This window comes from Equus caballus, chromosome 7 (assembly GCF_041296265.1).
Source record: "Equus caballus isolate H_3958 breed thoroughbred chromosome 7, TB-T2T, whole genome shotgun sequence".
Lineage (NCBI taxonomy): Eukaryota > Metazoa > Chordata > Mammalia > Perissodactyla > Equidae > Equus > Equus caballus.
In genome coordinates, this window is record NC_091690.1 from 54541368 (window position 1) to 54564219 (window position 22852).

Genomic DNA, 22852 nt, shown 5'->3' on the forward strand with positions numbered 1-22852 from the left:
TGCTGTGTGGCGTGGCTCTGCTGGAGGAATATCGAGATCCACTCTGGATGGAAATCTGTAGGCGAGAGACAGACAAGTCCGAACATGTTGCTCAAATCCTGGCTTTCAGTGTCCAGCGCAGACAACCTTGGTGCATGGGCTTCCTTCTGGGGGATGAGGGGCGTCTCTGATCCTCAGATATCCCCCTCCCACAGACTTCCCCCACTCATTTATGAGGGATGCTGGGGCCATGACAGTGACTAAGCACGTTGGCTTTGGAGCCACGTGTTCTGGATTCAAATCCCCACTCTGCTACTCACCAGCTGTGTTACACTGAGCATGTTACTTCACCTCTCTGTGTCTGAATGTGCTCCTCTGCAAAATGAGGGTAATTATAGTACAGCACTGCCTGATAGAAATATAATGTGAACCACATGTATAATTGCAATTTTTTCTGATAGGCATATATTATTTCTAAAGTAAAAATAAACAGGTGCTATGGTTTGAATGTCTGTGTATGTGTGACCTGGTCCCTAAACCCATATGTTGAAATCTTAATGTCCAATGTGATAGTATTAGGAGGTGGCACCTTTGGGAAATGATTAGGGTCAAGCGGGTGAGGCCCTCATGAATGAGATTAATGCCTTTATAAAAGAGCCTCCAGAGAGCTCCCTTGCCCCTTCCCCCACATGAAGATATGAGAAATCTGTGAGCTGGAAGTGGGCCCTCACTGACCGTGCCAGCCTCCTGATCTCACACTTCCAGCCTCCAGAACTGTGAGAAAAAAAATTTGTATTGTCTATAAGCTACCCAGTCTGCGCCATTTTCTTATAGCAGCCCGAACAGACTGACACAAGTAAAATTAACTTTAACAATATATTTTATTCAGCCCAATTTATCCAAAATATTATCATTTCAACTTGTAATCCAAACTTAAAAATTATTAATGAGACACTTTATGTTCTTTTGATTGTACCAAGTCTTTAAAATCGGTGTGTATTTTATACTTATAGCACGTCTCGGTTTGGAAAGCCACATTTTTGTTGGAAATATTTGATCTGACAGTTGAGAGAGTAGGTTCACATACTTGAATGGTCTCAAACCAACTTAAAAGCTTCCTAATAACTGAACCGAGGATCGGTTTTTAAATTTAAATGAATTAAAATGAAATAAAATTAAAAATTAAGTTTTTCCATCCCAGTGGCCACACTTCAAGTGGCCACATGAGGCTATTGGCTGCCATATTGGACAATGTCATTCTAGTATAGTCATGTGCCACATAACGACATTTCAGTCAATGAAAGACCATATATTTGATGGTAGTCTCATAAGATTAGTGCCATATAGCCTGGTGTATAGCTATAGATGGTATATATAGATGGTATAGATGGCTATACCATCTAGGTTTGTGTAAATACACTCTATGATGTTTGCACAATGATGAAATCACCTAGTGACACATTTCTCAGAACATGTTCCCGTCATTAAGCAACGCACGACTGTAGTTACTTTGTGGAGTTGTTTTCAGTATTAAACAAGTTAGTACCTTTAAAGCACTTAGCGTAATGCCTGGTGAGGGCTATGTAAGTGTCTGTTACATAGCAAATATATGCAGCTAATATGGATTGAGCATCTACTTTGTGCCCAAGTACTGTGTGGGATATCCGGGCCCAGAAAGGGAGAGAGGCAGACCCAGCTTGACCCTCATGAGGCTTAGATTCTGCTGGTGGCAGTAATAATCAGATCATCACAAAGTTTGTGTGTGGTTAGGCATTGCAATGAGACCTACAGAGAAGAAAGAGTCATTACTAAGGAGCTGTTTCCAGTGGGTGGATCAGGAAGGGGACACCTGAGTCCTCTCATCCATGGGCTGAATCTGAAAGACGCACAGGCAGGAAGAATGCTCCAAACAGAGGGAGTAGTCTGTGCACAGCCCTGTGGTGGGAGGCAGGACAGTGCCCAAGAACCTGAGAAACAGTCAGCATGTCTGAAGCTGAGAGAGCGAGAGGAGTAGGATGTGGTGTGAAACGGGAGTCAACGTTCTCAGGGCCTTGGAAGCTGGAGAACAGTGTTTGGTCTAGATTGTAAAAGTCACAGGGTCAAATAGGCCTACAGCCCCATGACCTTGGGAAAGGCAGGTCTTGGCTTGTTGGAGGTGCTCAGAAGTGCTAGGTGTGATCACCGTAGCGAGGAAGGTTTAGCTCCTCATCCCCTTCTGCAGGGCCTCCTGGAGTCATCTGATCAGCCCCAAGACTGTCTCTTCTCCATGTGTCCCTTCCTTGCTTCCTGCGTTTCCTCCAAGTCTGAAGTCAAGGCTCAGAAAGGTAGACTGCCAAACCCCACAGCCCTTGGGTTCAGAACCTAGTGAGAGACAACTCAGGTCTGTGGGCTCCAATGGGGGCATCTTTTGTCTCCTGGCAGCATGAATTCCTATGTCCTCAAACCCATTCACTTGTATGACCACAGCCTGACCCAGTACCTGGAGGGAATTCCCTCTTCCTCCCCCTCTCCAGGTTCTCATGCTCTATCCATCCAGCCTCCACCAATCACCAGCAGACCGGACCTCTTCTGGCTTCTCCAGGGTTATTCCATGGAGATTTTAAAAACTAACTTATCTTAAGAAGCATGGGTGACTTTTCCCACACAATTATCCCACCCGCCAAGAAAGGAACCAAGACACAAAATTTCAGGACCCAGGGCACAGCTCTGGAACCATATTGCTCAAGTCTGAATCTCAGTTGTACCACTTACAAGCTATGTGACCCTGGGCGAAGTTGCTTGAATAGAGTGTGGATGTGGGATTGGGACCATTAAGCACTACACAGTGAACCTTACATCTGAGCGCTCACTGGACTGCAAATTCTCAAGGAGAAAAGTTGTCTTTTCTGCCTTATCATGTCGTGAGGCACAGTGCCTGAAAAGCAGCAGGTGCTCAATAAAGGTTTATGGATGGATTGAATGCATAGATGAACGGATTCTAGCCTGGTATGTTCGTAGGTACTGGAGATACAAAAATTAAAAAATAAAAGACTGAATCCCTTTTTTTCTCATAGAGCTAAAGTTATGATGGGAGACATGGGGCTCCAGCAAGTGATTATAGTAAACAGCAGTGGGTGTTATGATGGCGGAAAGGCGGTATTTGGGGAAGAAAGATAGAGAAGAAGATGAGATAGCTTCTGGGTCTTTGGGTTGTGTGTGGATGGTGGAATCATTAAGCAAAGGGAAGGAAGAGCAGTTCTGGGGCACAAGAGGATACTCAGCTCTGTTGCACTCATACAGGACTTGAGGTTGATGAGTATCCCAAAAGGGACAACTGGGTATTTGGTTCTAGACCTCAGGAAAAAGAAAGAAGGGGGCTGGCATTAGAGGTTTTGGTATGCTGAGTGTATGAGAGAGAATTGAATCCGTGCCGCCGTGACCTGGGAGAGTGTTTGGTGTGACATGATCAGAAGGGATGAGATTAAAATTTTCTCCATTCCCACAGCCACCTCAGGTGACAAGCTTTACACGGAATTGCGTGAAAATGCTGATATTGGTTTTTGATGACAAAAATATCAACTTAAGAAGCCAGCCTGGTGGTGCAGTGGTTAAGTTCATGCGCTCCACTCCAGCAGCCGAGGGTTTGCCAGTTCGGATCCTGGGTACCGACCTATGCACCCGCTTATCAAGCCATGCTGTGGCAGGTGTCCCACATATAAAATAGAGGAAGATAGGCATGGACGTTAGTTCAGGGCCAATCTTCCTCAGCCAAAAAAAAAAAAGGAGGATTGGCAGCAGATGTTAGCTCAGAGCTAATCTTCCTCCAAAAGAAAAAAAAAACTGGTAACTTAATTAGGTTTTACCTACTACTATCCCTATTTTAAAGTTGGGGAGACTGGGATTTAGATGCATTAGGTGACCTGGCAAAAGTTGCAGAATTTAGGCACGAGGAGAGGCTAGGTTTTCAGCCCAAATTTGACTGATTTTAAAGCCCAAACTTGATTCTCTCCAAGGCTTTTCTGCCAACAGCTGCTAGGAGGAAAAAGGCAGATGTGCCCCTCTTCCACAAAACAGACAACTCCAAAGGACTCAGGTAACTAGAGGGGTTTCACTCTCACACGTGCCCCCAGCGTGGGGCTCGCGGACTGGCGGAGAAAGACTTGGGCAATGCCAGGCTGTTCCTTACTCCGAGCTTCTTGCATCTCCGTTTGCTCTGGAGACAGTACTCCCCCATGAGTTTCCATTTCTCAGCTGCCTGCTTGAGGTCTTTTTTTTTTCCAGCTTTATTGAGAGAGAATTGACATATAACTTTGCATAAATTTAAGATGTACAACGTGTTGACTTGATAACTTAAATGTTACAAAATGACATAGCGTTAGCTAACACCTCCATCACATCGCACAATTAACCATTTTGTGTGTGTGTTAATAATGTTCAAGATTTACTCTAACCAAACAAAACAATCAGATTGAAAAATGGGCAGAGGACCTGAACAGACATTTTCCCAAAGAAAACATACGGATGGCCAACAGGGACATGAAAAGGTGCTTGGCGTCACTAATCATCAGGGAAATGCAAATCAGAATCACAATGAGATGTCGCCTCACACCTTAGAATGGCCATCATCAAGAAGACAAGAGGTAACAAGCCTTAGAAAGATGCACGGCATCTTAGGTGACATTACCTGTCTCATTCCTTCTTTCTCAAGAGCCTGGATGGGGTTCATTGTCTTCTGGGAACTGTACTTTCAAAGTTTAATTTTTTTTTGCTAATTGTTTTTTTATTGCTATAGACAAAAGGAAGCATTCTCATCTTATTTGGGGTTTAGTAACAAACTAAAAATAGCATCATACAGGGGCCGGCCCTGTGGCCGAGTGGTTAAGTTTGTGCACTCCACTTCGGCGGCCCAGGATTTCGACAGTTCGGATCCTGGGAGCAGACATGGCACTGCTCATCAGACCACGTTGAGGTGGCGCCCCACATGCCACAACTAGAAGGACCCCCAACTTTAAAAACACACAACTGTGTACTAGGAGGATTTGGGGGGGGGGGGAAGAAAAAGAACGTCATACAAATGACACATTCATGATTCTGTATATAGAAAACCCTAAAGAATCCACCAGAAAACTATTAGAAATAATTAATGAATACAGTAAAGTTGCAGGATACAAAATCAACATACAAAAATCAGTCGCATTTCTATATACTAACAGCAAAGTAACATAAAGAGAAGTCAAGAATACAATCCCGCTTACAATTGCAACAAAAAGGATAAAATATCTAGGAATAAACTTAGCAAAATTCAATTTTTTAGAAGTTTTCCACTTCAAGTTAGGTTTACACTTCTCAGTGTATGCTGAGCCTGTTAACCTCCCAGGCGCGTGTACATGTGCGTTTGCATGTGTGTGTGCATGTGTGTGTCACTCATCTCCTGTGGAAGAAAGTGTGAGGCAGCCCTAGGTCAGGAGCGGCCCAAGCCCTCTGGGGACCCTTTGTCCTTGAATAGGTCCTTTCCTTCTGGGCTCCCACACCTGCAGCTTCTTCCTCCTAGGTGCTAGGAGGGCACTTAGCAAGGTGTGTGGCTACCTGTCTGAGAAATACCTTTTCTCTGGTCCCAGGGAAATGAGTCTCACTGACTTTGAGAGATGGGCACTGTATCCATTCCTTACGTATCCATATCTGCCAAGAGTCCTGTTTCCCAGAATATGCACTCCTGCTGTGTGACTGTGGTGCTTTCCTGGAAATATTAATACATAACAACCAACAACCTGACACTTGCTGGCTGTGTGACCCTGGCATACCTTCTCCCTGAGCCTCAGTTTCCCTACCTGTAAGATGTCTCTGGGTAACCCCCACCTCACTGTGTGGTTGTGACAATTACTGTGATTAAACGATAAGAACTACCTTCACCCAGCACTTGCTCTGCAGCGGGCATCAAGCCAGAAATCTTTACAAAGCCATGCTCGCATTGAGTAATTGGCATTTAAGGATTCCTGTATTAATTTTTTTTTTTTGAGGAAGATTGGTGTTGAGCTAACATCTGTTGCCAGTCTTCCTCTTTTTACTTGAGGAAGACTGTCGCTGAGCTAACATCTGTGCCAATCCTCCTCCATTTTATGTGGGATGCTGCCTCAGTGTGGCCCAATGATTGATGCTTTGTCCACGCCCAGGATCCGAACCCGTGAACTCCCGGCTGTTGAAACGGAGCTTTCGAACCCAACCGCTGTGCCACCAGACCGGCCCCTTAAATGATTTTTTGACCGGATTGAGACTATTTCAACAAATTCTCTCTGGGCTCAAATGCTGGGTCCTTAGGGAGCCTAAAATTGTATTCTGAGGACATTCTTGGAGGAAAGAAAAAGGAAGGGGGAGAGAGAAAGAAAAAAGAGGAAACATATTGACCCCATTTGGGGCTATTCTCTTAGGATGGTGGAACACATAAGCTGCAATATTTCTCCCTTTACATTGGCTCAGAGACAAATTTACACCCAGCTTGACTTACCAAGTGACCCAGCACTTGGTAGTGTGAAAAATAGGTGCCACCCTTTTTACAGACATTAGTTCATTTTTATTCTCTTCTCTGATTTTCTTACTTCAGTTTTAGCTTCTTGGGTATAGCTTTATATTGCTTTTTACTTTGAATGATGAGAGGGATATGTGCATAAATACTATATTAATGAAAACATGCCCAAAAGATACATAGTCCATCCATTTTTATGCATTTTTAGGCTGAAGTGCTTAAACTCCTGGGAGGGGCATAAATAGACGTCAGATGGTCAGTAATCTTCCCAAATATTTAGGAAGTGGGTTTGAGTATCTACATATCCTCTCCTTGCCCCCCGGAAATTAGTAGATTTCAAGAGATCCTTAAATGGATCCATGACCCCCAAAATATTATGCGCCTCTGCTCTCATTGGTATAAACGTAATTCCTGCATCAAGCAAGGCCATCAGAAAGTAGCCATATCCCTCACTGGTGTCGCCCACTGTCAGCAAGGTTTAATCCAATGGGTCTGAACTGGTATGATTCTGACCTCCAGAGAACGTTTGGCAATGTCTGGAGACATTTCTGGTTGTCACACCTGGGGAGAGGGGAGGATGCTATGGCATCGAGTAGGAAGAGGCCAAGGATGCTGTTAAACATTCTACAATGCGCAAGATAGCCCCCCAACAAAGAATTAGGGGCTCAAAATATCAATAGAGAAAGGTTGAGAAACCCAGGTTTAACTAAATCGTCTGTTGAAATCTCCCTGTCTTGCAGTCAGGGATGTTACAGGAACTAATGGTTTGAAAGCCAACGTTGCATTTACAATACCGATGCCTCTGTGCACACGATCCATTGGACATCCCTCGTCACCCCATTTGGACCTATTGCAATGACCCATCTGCGAAATTTCTTTCAGAACTCGGCACCAACCAAAGCTTAGGCTCTCTTGAGCAAGAAGTACGATTTTAATTTCTAGATACTGGGCATCTTATTCATTCAACAAGTGTTTACTGCCTGCCTGTGCTTTGTCACTGTCTTGGGCTCTGGGGACAAGCAGTGAGCAAAATACAGCCCCTGCCTTCCTAAAGCTTTCACTTCAATAGGAAGACAACCACTAAATAAGCTACATAATATATAATTACTAGCCACAAGGAAGGAGTTACTTGGGCGCAGAGGTGGAGAGGAGGTTCCTGGGCAGAGCAAAAAGCCTGTGCAAATGCCCTGGGGTGAGAAGAAGTACTGTATTTTGAAAGAACCATTGGCAACCAGAGTTGGAGGAGCCCTGAGAGGGAAAATTTAAGTGGTGAAAAAAGCTGAGGAGATAGATGGCAACCTGATTATGAGACCTGGGCCTGGAGGCTGTGGCAAGGCTTTGATCTTTGTTCTAGAGATGGAAAGTTAAGGAACGTCTTAAGCTGTGAGGAGGATGCATTGTAGAGGGCAACAGTGGATACAGAGAAAAAGGAGACTTTGTGCAATTGTTTAGGGGAGAGCGAATGGTTGTTTTGACATCCATCCATCCATCCATCCGTCCATCTGTCCATCCAGCAAACAGTCACTGAATACCAATTTTGCCCAGTACTCATGCCTTAAGTCTCTGCACGTTCTGTGGAGCAGCGGCAGCATCTGGGGGCTTGTTAGATCTGAAGAATCTCAGTAAGACCTACTGTACCAGAATCTGCATTTAAACAAATGATTTATATCTGGATTAAAATTTGAGGAGCACCAGCCTTAATATTCCCAATACCAACAAGAGTTGTCCCAAAGAGTGAGAGGAAGCATGACCAGCGCCTGCCACATGCTGTCATTTTTCATTTGTTCTGTTGCAGCCTCCAGAATTGGGCTGATTCTGGGGTAGCTGTTTGTTTGCAAGGATAATTTGTAATCAATGTATGTGCTATTCAGGGACTGTTTCTAGACAAACGTGTCTTCTAAAGTACATTTGCAGTGCAGAATTTTCTAAATTACTGAAGAGGTAACACTGGCCCTCTCTCCTCTCTCTCTTTTCTGCAGGAGGAATTACTCACTTGGACACCAGAGCTCTGCTAAGCCTGGATGCAACCACAGGAATTCTTGGCAATCATCATGTACCCACATCTAAGCCTCCTGCAGAGGAGCTGTCCCAAGATGTGCGCCTCTCCCCTGGGAGACCCCCAGGGATATGTTCACTGTCCAGAGTTAAGAACATGAGTGATTCCTCTGTGGATGCCAAGAGGCACCCAAGCAAGAGAAAGCTGATGGGAAGGGCAGCGTCCAGCCCAGTCTCCTTGAGGCTACCTGTGAGGTCAGAGGGGCCTTTGAGTTCCCAGAAGCCAGGCTCCAGAGGCCGGGGATGGGACCCAGGAGGCACCAGGGCCCTGGAGCATCCAGCGACCCCTGCTCAGTCACATCCTCCACACTCAGGACTGAGACACCAGCCACCCTCCCATTCCAGGACCAGAGAAAGTAAGTCTTTTCCGTTTGAATCTTCCAAGCAGATATTTTATTGGTTGTTCAAGTGTGTTATTGTCCTTGGTTCTATAGTCATTGGTTTAATAATAGTTGTGGAGGTTGTGTCTGATGCCCAGGGTCAAAGGATACTGCAGATCAATTTATGCAGGCTTCACATGGCTCAGAGGCACACAGTGAAGGCAGACTTCAACCAAGTTGTTGCAATAAACTGTGATGATCTGGAGGAGAGCGGAAGGACCAGGGTTCAGGCAGGGGGCCCTAACTTGGGCAAGGCCATCTGGTTTCTCCACTAGGAAATTGAAGCTGGATGAGAAGTAATTAACGAGCAAGGACTTAACTGATGTTTCCTCTCCCTCCTCCCAGCTTCCTCTTTCTTCCTCCTCTTTCTCTTTTCTCCCTTCCCTCCTCTTCTTCACCTCCCCCCATCTTCCCTTCTCCTCTCTCTATTTCTTATTTTCCCCTCCTCTCTCTACCTTCTCCTTCTCTGCTCGCCTTCTTTGCCCTCTTCTCCTTCCCCCTCCTATTCCTCCTTTGATTATTTTAAAACAGATTACCATTTATTTCTTGAATCCTTAAGGTCTTGGGCAAAGGCCCTGTGGCCCTTTTTTGTGAAGACCTCAAGCTCAGAGTAATTTTTTTTTTTTTTTTTGGTGAGGAAGATTGACCCTGAGCTAACATCTGTGCCAATCTTCCTCTATTTTGTATGTGGGGCGCTGCCACAGCATGGCTTGATGAGTGATGTGTAGGTCCGTGCCCACATTCCAAACCCACAACCCTTGGGCTGCCAAAGTGGATCTTCAAACCTAACCACTATGCCACCAGGCCAGCCCCATCAGAATGATTTTTACATATTTAAAGGGCTGGAGCAAAAACAAACTCTCCCCCAAAAGAACAAACAACCCCCCCCCAACCCAAAACAAAGAGGAAGGTACAGCAGAGACCACGTAGCCCATGAAACTTAATTACTCGGGTCCTTTACAGGTAAAATTTGCAGAGCCCTGAAATACATGATTCATATTATTTTCACCTGTTTCATTTTAGTTTTTGTTGTGTGTGGCTGCTAGAAAAGTCTAAATTACGTTGTATTTTGAATCACTTTGTATTTCTACTGGAAGAACAGCTGGAGGGGGTTTCCAGCATCTGTCCCAGGGGGAACACATGGCTCCCTCTGCTCTTGCTCATCTCTGCCCCTCAGTGTTCTCCTGTGGGTGTAGGTCAAAGTGGGAAGGGGCGGGGAAGCCAGTGGTTATTCTTGTTGTCTGTGGCATTGGTTTGGGTTTGAATCCCAGCTCTTCTGCTTTCTGGCTGTGGACACACTGCTTAACCCATTTACCCTCAGCATCCTCATCTATAAAATGTGGACATAAGAACAATGCCTCTCCTCTGGATTTCTGTGAACATTTACTGAGATAGCATGTGGCAGACACTTAGCACAGTACTTGGCTCATGGAAATCATAGGAGGATGGCTCCTTAAAGCCATTGGCTGTGGGGAGGTGGAGGGGGGCCAGCCGCATGGCCAAGTGGTTAAGTTTGTGCTCTGCACTTCGGTGGGCTGGGGTTTTGCCAGTTCGGTTCCTGGGCACGGACATACACACCGCTCATCAAGCCACGCTGTGGCGGCACCCCACATAGAAGAACTAGAACGACTTACAACTAGGATATACAACTATGTACCGGGACTTTGTGGAGAAAGAAAAAAAAGATGAAGATTGGCAACAGATGTTAGCTCAGGGCCAATCTTCCTCAACAACAACAACAACAACAACAAAAGTACACATTAAAAAAAATAAAAAGCTATTGGCTGGGGACCCAGCAAGTCACCACCTCGCTGGGACCAAATGTGTTCTCTGGATATTTCAGGAGAGCCAGCGCAGCTTGGCCTGGGCTCTCCTGGTCTGGCCCCACCTGAACACTTCCCTGCAGCCCTGCCCAGCTGCTTCTGTGGACACTTGGGATTAGCAGCCCGTCATGGTGTTACCTGAGCTGGCTGACGCCACAGGTGTGACAGGCCATGAAAACCAGCAGGGCATGACCAACCCTGTGGCAGGAGTGAGCCCTCCAGGCAGCTGGGAAGTGCCACACAGCCCCTGTTAGGAATGGAGGAAGTGCAGGCTGACCCCTGCCTGGCCAGCCAGCAAGAGCTGGGCAGCATGTGGTGCTGGATATTTAAAGATAGATGTGGAGCCAGCTCCCACCCCTGCATTGCTTACCAGCTCAAAGCATCAAGCGGAGGCGTCTCGTTGGCACAAGCTTCATTCACTCACTCACTCACTCACTTGTTTAGCAAATATTTATTGAGCGCCCGCTTTGTGGCCATGCTTGTGCTGAGCAGGAAGGCTGCTCAGGGAGTGATACAATCAAGGCTTCTGCTTTCATGGAGACAGAAAATCTAGAAGGTTGCAAAATAGCGAACTTAGAGCTGGTGGGCAAGGGGCTGGGGGCAACTTCAGACATGGGGGTCAGGGAAGACCTCTCTGAAAAGGTGACATTTGAGTCAAGACTGGAATGGCGAGAGGGATCCTGCAGAGGGGAAAGCATTTCAGGCAGATGGAACAGCCTATGTGAAAGCTCTAGGGAGAGAATGTGCTTGGCATGTCCGGGAAGCTTTAAGAAAGCCAGAGTGGCTGGGGTGTTCTGAACAAGAAGGGGAATCATCTGAGGTTGTTGATGAAAATAACCCATAACCAGTCTATAAATCAAAATTAGGGTGAGTTTATTGTCAGCCGGATCTGAGAACTAGCCTAACCTGGGGCCTTCCTTCCCCAAGGAAGGACACCAAAGCAGTGGGTGTACAGAGTGGTTATATACCCTCTTGGAACAAAGAGTATACATCACATGTGACAGGAACGTCCCTTTTACAACAGTCACGAGATTGCCTAGTTGGCACAGCACAACTATTCACACAGTGTGCTAGTCACACAGTAGGTAGCAGGTCTGTTGTCTCAAGCTGGGTGGTCACAGGGTGAGTGCAGGAATCAATCCGTAGCCCGGGGAGAGAAGCTTATCCCTGAGGAAATGCAAGCATGGGGGAAGGTGCATCTTTATCTTAAGGCCATTTGTTCTTGTCTTTAGGACATAGCAAATGCTTAAAGCAGATGTACAATGTGTGCTCAATGGCCACGAAAGGCCCTTTTGGAAAAAACGTCAGGCTGAATTAGATTTACACCAAATGGCTTCCTCGTATACTCCAATATCCTATTGCTTGCTATTTGTTTATCAAGATGAGGTCAATGTGGGGGGCTGGAGCTCGCTTGGGTGGGACATTTGTATCAGTCATCTATTGCTGCATAACAAATTACCCCAAAGCTTAAACACTTAAAGTGACATTTATGTCACAGTCTCTGTGGGTGAGGAATCTGGGTGCAGCTTAGCTGGGTCCTCTGCCTCAAGTCTCTCACAGGCCGTGATCAAGGCGTCAGTTGTGGCTGCAGCCATCTCAGGGCTCAATTGGGGAAGGCTTTGCATCAAGTTCATGGTTGGATGGATTCAGTTCCTAGTGGCTGTTGGATGAAGGACCTTCGGTTTCTTGCTGGCTTTTGGCAGGAGACCACCTTCAATTCGTTGCCACGTGATCTTCTCCCACATGGTCATTTGCTCCCTCAAAGCACGCAAGCCAGGAAGGCAACAGAGAGAATCTGACAAGATGGAAACCATAGTCTTCTGTAACCTAATCACGAAAGGGACATCCCATCATTCTTATCATATTTTACTCATTAAGTCCAGCCAACCCTCAAGGGGACGGGATTCCACAGGGGTGTGATTATCAGGAGGCAGGGATCATTGAGGGCCCCTTTCTTTTCTTATCTTTTTGTTTTTTTGTGAGGAAGATTGGCCCTGAGCTAACATCTGTTGCCAATCTTCCTCTTTTTGTTTAAGGAAGATTGTCGCTGAGCTGACATCTGTGCCCATCTTCCTCTATTTTTTGTGGGATGCCAGCACAGCACGGCCTGATGGGCAGTGCTTGGTCCGCACCTGGGATCCAAACCTGTGAAACCCAGGCCACTGAAGCAGAGAGTGTGAACCTAATCACTACGCCACCGGGCTGGCCCCTGAGGGCCATTTTTGATAGTTGCCTACCGCAGCTTCCTCTGGCAGAGTGTGGCATTTGGGTCTTAATGTGAGAGCAGTGAACTGAGTAGGTGCTTACATACATTGTTTTGCCAATCTGCCTCTGGTAAAAGAAAAAGACAAAGAGTCTCAAGTTGGAAGAGATAAGAAGGCTTGATAGCTCTAGAGTTCAGAATTTGGACGAGTAGAGGGAAGTTATCATGATTAATCACAAGAGTTGTGATGGAGTACCTTGAGTAAGGTAGTGAGGTCCCCATTACTGGACATATGCAAGCAGAGGTAGGAAGATTCCATGTGGGGAATGCAGGGCCTTATAGGTTGGACAAGACCCAAGTATTTTCATGTAATTAAAATCTGCTCCCATGGCACCATTGAAAAGACCACTTTTGGGAAGTTTCCCCCTGAAAGAAAATAGGAGAATAGTCTTGAATCCCTCAGCAGTCCTCTGAGAGATCTCAACCTGGGATGTAGGCCCCTTGCTCCCACCCCTGCATACCAGGGCATAGGGACTCCTCAAAGATACCTGCCCAGAGATTTCACCGCTGCCACCTCAGAGAAGGACATCTCAGATGCAGGACTGTAGATGCCCTCATTAGTACATTCATCTACTTAACAAATTCACACTGAAGGACGCGCATGCACACAAGCTTTGGACTCTGACCCACCTGGCTTCAAATCCTGCCTTTGCTCCTCCTTCGTTAAATGACTAAGTTGACCAATTTCTCTGAGCAATGGTTTCCACATCTGTACAAAGGAGAAAATAGTGCATACCTCTTAGGTTTGTTGTAAGGCTTAAAGAAATGAAACAAGACACTGCCAGTAAATGCCTTGGCACGCCGTAAGGAATCAAAAAGGAGTTAGTGGCGACTATGGTGACGAGGGTTGTTGGTTTGTTGGTTGGTTCATCTATTCACATAATCATTCAGAAAACATTTCTTGGAACTGGGCATTCACATCCCTCTGTGCTGCCCACCAGCTTGGTGTCTGGTGGGAGCTGGCCTCCTTTGAACCCTCCCCTGTGAAGTCCCTCCTGACTGGTCCCCTGGCGTATTGGTGTCTTATGGATGCTGTAACAAATCACCACAAACTTAGTGTCTTCGGTCAAAACCAATTTATTATCTCATAGTTCTGGAGGTCAGAAGTCTAAAAATGGGTCTCACTGGGCTAAAATCAAAGTGTTGGCGGGGCTGCATTCCTTCTGGATGCTCTAGATTCCTTGCCTTTTCCAACCTCTGGAAGTTGTTTACATTCCTCGGCTCACAGCCCCTTCCTCCATCTTCAAAACCAGCAGTGTGGCATCTGCGGGTCTCTCTCTGACTTTCTGACCCTCTGCTTCCCTCATCACATCTCCTTCTCTGACTCTGACCCTCCTGTCTCCCTCTTGTATGGACCCTTGTGATGACATTGGGCCACCTGGAGAATCCAGGATCTCCCCTCCATCTCAATATCCTGAACTCCATCACATCTGCAAAGCCCCTTTTGCTGTGTAAAATCACATTCGCAGGTTCTGGGGATCAGCACACGGGCATCTTTGGGAGGCCATTATTCTGCCAATCACACCTGGGTCCACCATCTCCTGGCCCCTGGCCCCTGTCTATTCAGATTTTTTCTAGGCTTCTCCTCCCTTGAATGAAACTTCTGCCCCAGCTCACTCTTGTCCCTGGGCTTTGGCTGCTGTTCCACCTGCTTAAACGCTCCTCTGCCCTCCATTTTTCTGATATTACTCACCCTTCAGGTCTCCACCCCGCCCCCAAGTTTCACCAAGTCCCAGATCAAATTAATCCCCCACCTCGTAAGTCATCTGACGTCAGCATGACATGCATGTTAGTCCTTATTGCCTGCCTCCTTCAAGTCACTCTCAAGCCCCCTAAGGGCATGGGCTGTCACTCTTGTTCACTGACACGTGCTCATACCTGGCAAAGCACCTGGCAGCCCCTAGCAAAAACCTGTCAGTTTGAACTGAGTCATTGCCCCCTCCCCTCCTGCCCCTCTATTGGCTTACTTGTTGCTATTTACAGGTGTATTACTTTCCCAGGGCTGCTTGAACAAAGTATTACAAACTGGGTTGCTTCAGCAACAGAAATGTATTCTCCCACAGTTCTGGAGGCTAGAAGTCCACTTTCAATGTGTTGACAGGGTTGGTTCCTTCTGGGCGCCGTGGGAAAGAGAGAAGCCATTCCATATCTCCTCTCTCCTAGCTTCTGATGCTTTTCTGGCAGTCTTTGACATTCTTTGCCTTGTAGGTGCATTGCCTCAATCTCTGCCTTCATCTTCACTGGGCGTTCTCCCTATGCATGTCTGTCTCTATGTCCAAATTTCCCCCTTTTATAAGGACACAGTCATACCTGATTAGGGCCCACTCTAAGGACCTCATCTTAACCTGATCACCTGCAAAAAACCCTCTATTTCCAAATAAGGTCCCATGCACAAGTACTGGGGATTAGGATTTTAACATCTTTTGAGGGGAAACAATTCAACTCATAATGCAAGGGTTCTGCCCTCAGAGTCATCTTTGCCTCCGTCCTTCACATAATTGAGGAAATATGGATAGAGAGACTTCCTAAGTATAATAATAAGTATAATAGACCATTGAGCTGAGGCCTGGAAACCCCATGGTAAGTCCTAGAAGGCATCTTAATCCTGCTTTCAGGATTTGCAAGTTAAGAAGGGCAAGTTTGCCTTTGGAATCCCTCTTTTTCAGACTGCATCATCCAAGAAAATGAAAATGAATAGATTTGGTAACTGCAAATAATTACCAGAATATATTTCCTTGGCCCTGTCCCCCTTCTTATTTCTTTTAAGTGTATCAAAGTCTCCCACAGGGCAATTGCAGAAAGTGTCTCATCTCATACACTCCCGGATAAACAAGCTTACTGTCACCTCTCGCTGTCACTGGCTTTGCTACATGGGTGCGAGGCTTCTCATTTCAGCCTCAACAGCAACATTGCAAAGTAGGTGCTGTCATTGCTCCATTTCAGATGCACAGAAAGTGAGGTGATTAGTCAAAGTTGAGCAAAGAGCAAAGTGCAAAGTGGAGGAGCCCTGATTGGAACCTGTGTGTCTGACTCCAGAGCGTGTGCCTGTAACCCCACCTCCATAAATCACAGCCACAAGTTGATGAGGGAGAAAGTAGGTTCACCAGAAGGAAGGGGGTGAGTCTGACCCCAAAACCGCATAGATCATCGTGTTTTCCATTTAAGGAGTTAGAACTTGTACACTATAACATGCACAAATTTAAGTGTACAGCCCAAGGCATTGTTTTCTGATTCCTTATTGTGAAAAATTTCACACATACAGAAAGAATGTTGCAGTGAACTTTCATATACCCACCATCTAGATTCTACATTCACATTTTGCCATACTTGCTTTATCGCATATCTGTCCATCCATTCATCTATCATCCATTCATCTATCTATCCATCCAAAATCCATCATCCATCATCCATCATCCTTCCATCATCCATCCATCCACCCATCCATTCATCCACCCATCCACCCATCCACCCATCCATCTATCCACCCATCCACCCATCCGTCATCCACCATATATCATGCATCTATCCACCCTACTGGCATTTTGTGAGTGGAGGTCAGGGATACTGCTAAACACCCTACAATGCACAAGATAGACCCATACGGTAAAGGATTATCTGTCCCCAGACGTCAACAGTGTCCAAGTGGAGAAACTATGATATCAATAGACCTCCGATCCTCCAATCCACCTATCCATCCTCCAGAATTACCCAGCTGTGTCTGGATTTGAGATTGAGTTGGCTCAGGCTCCATAAAGGGTTCAAAAAGATCTATATATACACCAAGGTCGGAAGGAGGATGAAGCACCGAAGGGGTGTAGAAAACACAGGAGGTGCAGTGGCTGAATCTCATTTATCTGTTTATCCCCAGTGCTTGGTGCCTGGTGATTGGTAAATAAGTAAATGAACCAGTCAGAAAACTCTTTTTTATTTATTTATTTTTTTTGCACGTCTACTGCTTGTGAGGTGTCCTATGTGGTATTCATGAATCTAGGATCTGTAAGAGATAAAAACACAGAAGTGGGGCCGGCCCTGTGGCCAATGATTAAGTTCGCGTGCTCCACTTCAGCAGGCAAGGGTTTCGCCAGTTCAGATCCTGGGTGCAGACATAGCACCGCTCATCAGGCCATGCTGAGGCAGCATCCCACATAGCACAATCAGAAGGACCTACACCTAGAATATACAACTATGTACTGGGGGCTTTGGGCAGAAGAAAAAAAAATTGGCAACAGTTGGCAACAGATGTTAGCTTAGGGCCAATCTTTACAAAAAAAAAACCCCACAGATGTGTGATCACGTGGTCCAGCTCTCTTATGGAGGAAGTTACTGGATGCTCTGGAAACCAGGAGTGGAGTTAAGTATTTTGCCTGTGGGAGGCAGGGGGCTTCATGAATCATAGGCCATGTCAGCAAAGCCTTTGAAGGAATGTGTCAGGGGAAGAAAGAGAGGGCAGTCCTGGCAGAGGGAACAGCCTGGGCAAAGGCTTGGAGGGGAGAAGCCACATCAGTTGTTGGGGGGAAGGGTGGGTACTTCGGCATGGCTGACACACTGGTTTATGGGGAAATGACGATTAGGTGAATGAGGGGGGCAGGTCTCAGGTCGAGGTGGACCTTAAGAGCCAGGCTGGAGAGTTTGAACTTGATCCTGAGGGCAATGAGAAAGCACTGAGGTATTCAGACCAGGGGCCGGGCATGGCCAGTTTTGCATTTTTCAAAGGTTACCCTTTTGGCTGGGTGGAGGGGAACTCAGAGAGGGTGGAGCTGGAGGTAAAGGATGAGTAAAGAGGCTGTTTCAAAAAGTCAGAGAAGATAAGGGCTTGACCTAAGGTGAGGTGGCTGGCAGAGAGTCAAGAATTATGTAGAAGGCTGTGAGGACGGAAAGGAAGGGGTCCGGGGCAGCGTTTCACAGCATGTGCTCCCAGAAGGCTAGCTCCTAAAGCTACTATGCCCCCATATTGATAAGTTAAAAAGAACAGGGTTCCCTTCTCAACCCCATCAAGGAAATCCTAGGATTTTAGTGTTTTTTTTTTTTTAATTCAACAAACATGTGAGGGCCTACTGCATGTCATTCATGGAGGATACTACCATGAAGAAAGATGGACCCAGCCCCTGCCCATCAGGGAAGATAGAGACAATAGACTAGTAAAAAGATGGATGATAAAATTTAGAAAATTGGCATATGCTGGGGGGAAATAAAGAGGATGATGAGGTGTAGATCAACAGAGAAAGCAGTTTGGGGGTGGTGAGGACAGACTTCTCTCAGGTGACATCTGAGTGGAGGCTGGAGGGATGGGAAGGATCCAGTTGTCTAGAATTCCAGGCAGAGGGAAGAGCATGTGCAAAGGTCCTGAGGTGGCCCTGAGGGATGAGAAGGAATTCCTGTGAGGAAAGTTAGGCAGAGGAGAAACAGCATGTTTAAAGGCCCTGAGCTTGCAAAGCCTTCATGTGTGTGCAAGTTGCAGTAAGGAGACCAGTGTGTCAGAGAGAGATGGAAGAGTAGATAAAAAAAGGAGACTGAGAGGTGGCTGCAGCCAGACCCAAGGGCTATGAAGGTTGTGGTGAGGAATTTAGATTTTACTCCAAGTGCAGCATGGGAAGGGCATTGGGAGGTTTGAATAGGCGAGCCATAGAGAATGATTTGGAGCAGAGCAAGAAGAGAACCAGGAAGCCCAGTGAGTAGCGTGTTGTCATTGTTCGGGTGAAAAAAATATTCAGACAGTCTTTGGCTCAACACCACACTCTGCCAATTGCATTTTTAAAATTTTAAGTTAATTTTCAAAACCTTTTTGTGGGGGTGTAACATCCACCGAGCAAAGTGCACAAAATGTCTTCATTGTAAGTGCATGACTCAATGAATTTTCACGTACGCGTAACCTCCACACAACTCAAGACAGAGAACATTCCTGTCCCCTGGAACACGGCATCTCAGCCTCTGTACTGGTGACATTTGGGGCAGGACAACTCTCTGTTGTGAGGGGCTGTCCTGTGCATTGTAGGAAGCTGAGCCTGGACGCCGGCCACGACACACTAGATACCAGCAGCAGCCACACCTCTCAGGGTTTTTCTTTTTATTCCTGCAAGTTTTTACCTTTTGACCACCTTCACGCATTTCCCCCACCCCAACTTCCTGCCTCTGCCAACCATCAATCTGTTCTGTGTATTATTATGTTTTTTGTAGATTCCACATGCAAGTGAAATCATACAGTATTTCTGTTTTTCTATTTGCCATCTCATTTAGCATAGTGCCCTCAAAGTCCATCCATATTGTTGCAAATGGCAAGATTTCCTTCCTTGTATGGCTGAATAATATTCCATTGTGTGCATATATATATATATACACCCAATTTCCTTATTCATTCATCCATTGATGGACATTTAGATGCTTTCTGTATCTTGGCTATTGTAAATAACACTGGAATGAACATCGGGGTGCACATATCTATTTGAGTTTGTGTTTCCTTTGGATAGATGCCCAGAAGTGGAATTGCTGGGTCATAGGAAATTTCTATATTTTTACTTCCTGAGGAAGCTCCACACTGCTTTGCGTAGTGGCTGCACCAACGCATTCTCACCAATAGTGCACAAGGGTTCCCTCTGCTCCACAACCTCACCAACACTTGTTATCTCTTATCTTTTTTTTCTTAAGGAAGATTGGCCCTGAGCTAACATCTGTGCCCATCTTCCTCTACTTTATATGTGGGGCACCTGCCACAGCATGGCTTGATGAGTGGTGCATAAGTTTCCCACCAGGGATCCGAACCAGTGAGCCCCGGGCTGCCAAAGTGGAATGCGTGGACTTAACTGCTGTGCCACTGGGCCAGCCCCTGGGATCTCTTATCTTTTTGATAATAGCCATTCTAACAGGTGCTAAGTGATATCTCCCGACTGAGAACCACTGCTCCAGAAGTTTCCCTCGTGTTCTTTTTCCAGACGTTGTCCCCAGAACATTATTCTGACATCCATCTCCGTCCATCAGTCTCGCCTGTTCTTGAATTGTTATAAATAGAAACATATGATGCCTCGCCTTGTGGTCTTGTGTGGATTATATAACATCTTTGTGCATCGGTTTCTTCCTCTGTGAAATGGGTTGATGAGTGCACCACCTCATAGAGATACCACGAGAATCAAATGAGCCATTAAGCTCTGTGAAGGGTGGAACTCAGAGAAAACATTGAGTAAATGCCACTTGTTAATACTGTGGTTTAATGTCGACACTCTCCACCCCTGGTGCCTTTCTTGCCCTGATGCTTGGCATACAGTAGGTGATCAGTAGACATTACTATTATTGTTGTCATTACTGCTGCCGTGGGGCAGCGGGGATTTGAACCCAGGCCGCCTCCAGTGCCCATCTCATTCCCTCTGGATTTCGAAGCCTGACAATCCAGCCTTGCCCGTTCTCCCACATGGAAACTCCTTTCACAAAAATCACTGAGAGAGCCAGCCCCGATGTCTAGTGGTTGAAGTTCAGTGGTCACTGCTTCAGCAGCCCAGATTCCTTTCCCAGTGGCAGAACCACACCATCTGTCTGTCAGTAGCCATGCTGTGGTGGTGGCTTACATAGAAGAACCAGAAACACTTACAACTAGAATATACATCCATACTCTGGGGCTTTGGGGAAAAGAATTAAAAAAAAAGAGGATGATTGGCAACAGATGTTAGCTCAGAGAGAATCCTTCCCTACAAAAAAATAAAAAATCATTACTGAGAGTGTCTCTTGAGTTTCCTCTACTTCTGCCTTTTTTTGTGACGTTTGCAGGGAGACTCTCTCTTGTCCTCAAAACCCACTCCTCCTGCTGGTTCAGTGATGACATCAAGAGTTTCTCCTCCCACTTCTCTGACCATGCCCCTCCATCTCTACCTCTAGCTTCCCTCTCTCTTTCTGCCCAGGCAGTGTCCTCAGCCCTCTGTCTGTCTTGCTTGGCCAGCCCAGCCCAGCCCTGACCTTGCCCCTCTGCCCCCAGCAATGCCACCTGATAGGCAAGGCCGGCTCAGGCTCTGGTCAGTCTGGGAACAGTAGGAGCCTTTGCTCTTTCTCTGATGCTGTGGTTCCCTCCAAGCATGCAGAGAAGGGCAGGCGGAATCCGAGAGGAGGGCAAGCAGGAACGTATCTCCGTCATCCCCAATTCCCAAGCGGTCCTGCTGACATAGATAAATCCTTTTCGGGGCAGAAAGGGGCCTACGGGTCCTAATCTATCTCTGTCATTGGTGCAGGAACCACTAAGCTGGGAGAGACAGAACAAAGAGACGCAAAGGGTATTTGTAGTCAAGATTAAGTAACTAAATACAAATATTATTGTTATCTTAAATAATCAAGATTATTTATGGTGGGCACGCTCAGATCCCAGACCAGCGTTATCCAGTAGAAAGAGAACCCAAGTTGCATATGTCATGACAGATTTTCCAGCAGCCATGTTAAGAAAGTAAAAAGGACACTGGTGAGTGAATTTTAATCATATATTTTATTTAACCTGATAGACCCAAATATTTATCATTTCAATAAGTGACCTGTATAAAATTGACCAAGAAGATGTTTTACATTCTTTTTCTCATACTATGTCTTTTAAATCTGGTGTGCATTTTAATCTTGGTAGAGCATCCCAATTCAGACATTGGGTTTTTAATCTGAACTGCTAGATCTGTGTTTAGATGGTATGAAATTCCAGTTGAAAAAGTACACTCACTTGCCTGAGCTGTTCCAAGCCTACTCACATGGTTGCCAATAACTGCACTGATGAGAGTTTTCTTTTTTTAATTAAGACTAAATAAAATTTAAAGTTGATTCTTCAGTCACACCAGTTACCTGGGGCTCATAGTGGTCCTGTTGGATGGCACAAATGTAGAACATGAATATTATCATAGAAAGTTCCAGTCCACAACAGCCCAGCTTTGGACCAGGGTTCCTCAGTGGTACTATTGACATTTGGGGCTGGATAATTCATTGTCAAGGGGGCCTGTCCTGTGCACCAACGTCCCTGTCTTCTGCCCGCTAGATGCCAATAGCAGCCTCTCTTCCTGCCATGACAACCAAGAAAGACTCCAGGCATTGCCAAATGTCCCCTAGGGGAAGAAAATAACCCTTGGGTGAGAAACACTGTGCTAGATCAAAGCCGAGTTCAAATCCTAGCTCTGCTACGTGCTAGCTGAGTGACTTTGGACAAATCCTTGAGCCTTGGCGTTCTCATCCATGCAATGGGGGCAACAACTAGCAACCATGGAATGGTGTTGGAATGGAATTCCATGGAATGGAATTGGTGTGAGGATAAAACCCAGCTTCAGCATCGTGGTGATGACTGGAAGCAATGCCCAGCGCATAGGAGATGTTAAATAAACAGTGGCTGTGTTCACCCATCGTGAACCTAAACCGTTTAAGCTCTGCGTGCCCCTCTTCAAAGTGATGCAGCTCCTGGATCCTGAGGCCTCACAGACCGGTGATGCTCGGAGGTGCTCTCTCTCGCTTCCTAGAGAAAGAAGAATTGAATCACTTAATGGGAAGATTTTGGGAGTCCAGGGCTCTGGGGTCTAGTCTGAGGTCTATCATTGATCTTGCAGGTCCTAATGCCTTTGGGGGGCCCAATTTTCCCCTCTGTGAGATGGGGGGAGTAGAGCACAGTGATCTTGCACAGGACCTACTGACTTGGCACTTGTTTCTCTGTGATTGTTTTCTTAAGAAAGGGAGGGGGTCCCTGGGCAGAGAAGCAAGGGAGGGGGTGTGGACAAAACCCAGACTCCACTTCCGTCTTCCCACTGTCTTTCCTCTGGAACACATCCTTCTCTCCACCTCCTGTGGCCCCGCTGACTCCAGCTTGTCCTTCAGGTCTTGGTGTATGTGGCATCTCCTCTGGGAAGACTTCCCTGAT

At 46.2% G+C, this 22852-nt stretch overlaps 1 protein-coding gene across 1 annotated transcript in view; it reads left to right on the forward strand.

Annotated features, from left to right (window-relative positions):
* Positions 1 to 10268, forward strand: part of OR1M1 (olfactory receptor family 1 subfamily M member 1) — a 46276-nt gene extending 36008 nt beyond the window's left edge. Inside the window, exon 3 of the mRNA XM_070272159.1 lies at positions 8458 to 10268. The gene's annotated coding sequence lies outside the window, so the exon portion shown is untranslated. The remainder of the gene's footprint in view (positions 1 to 8457) is intronic.
* The last annotated feature ends 12584 nt before the right edge of the window (positions 10269 to 22852 follow it).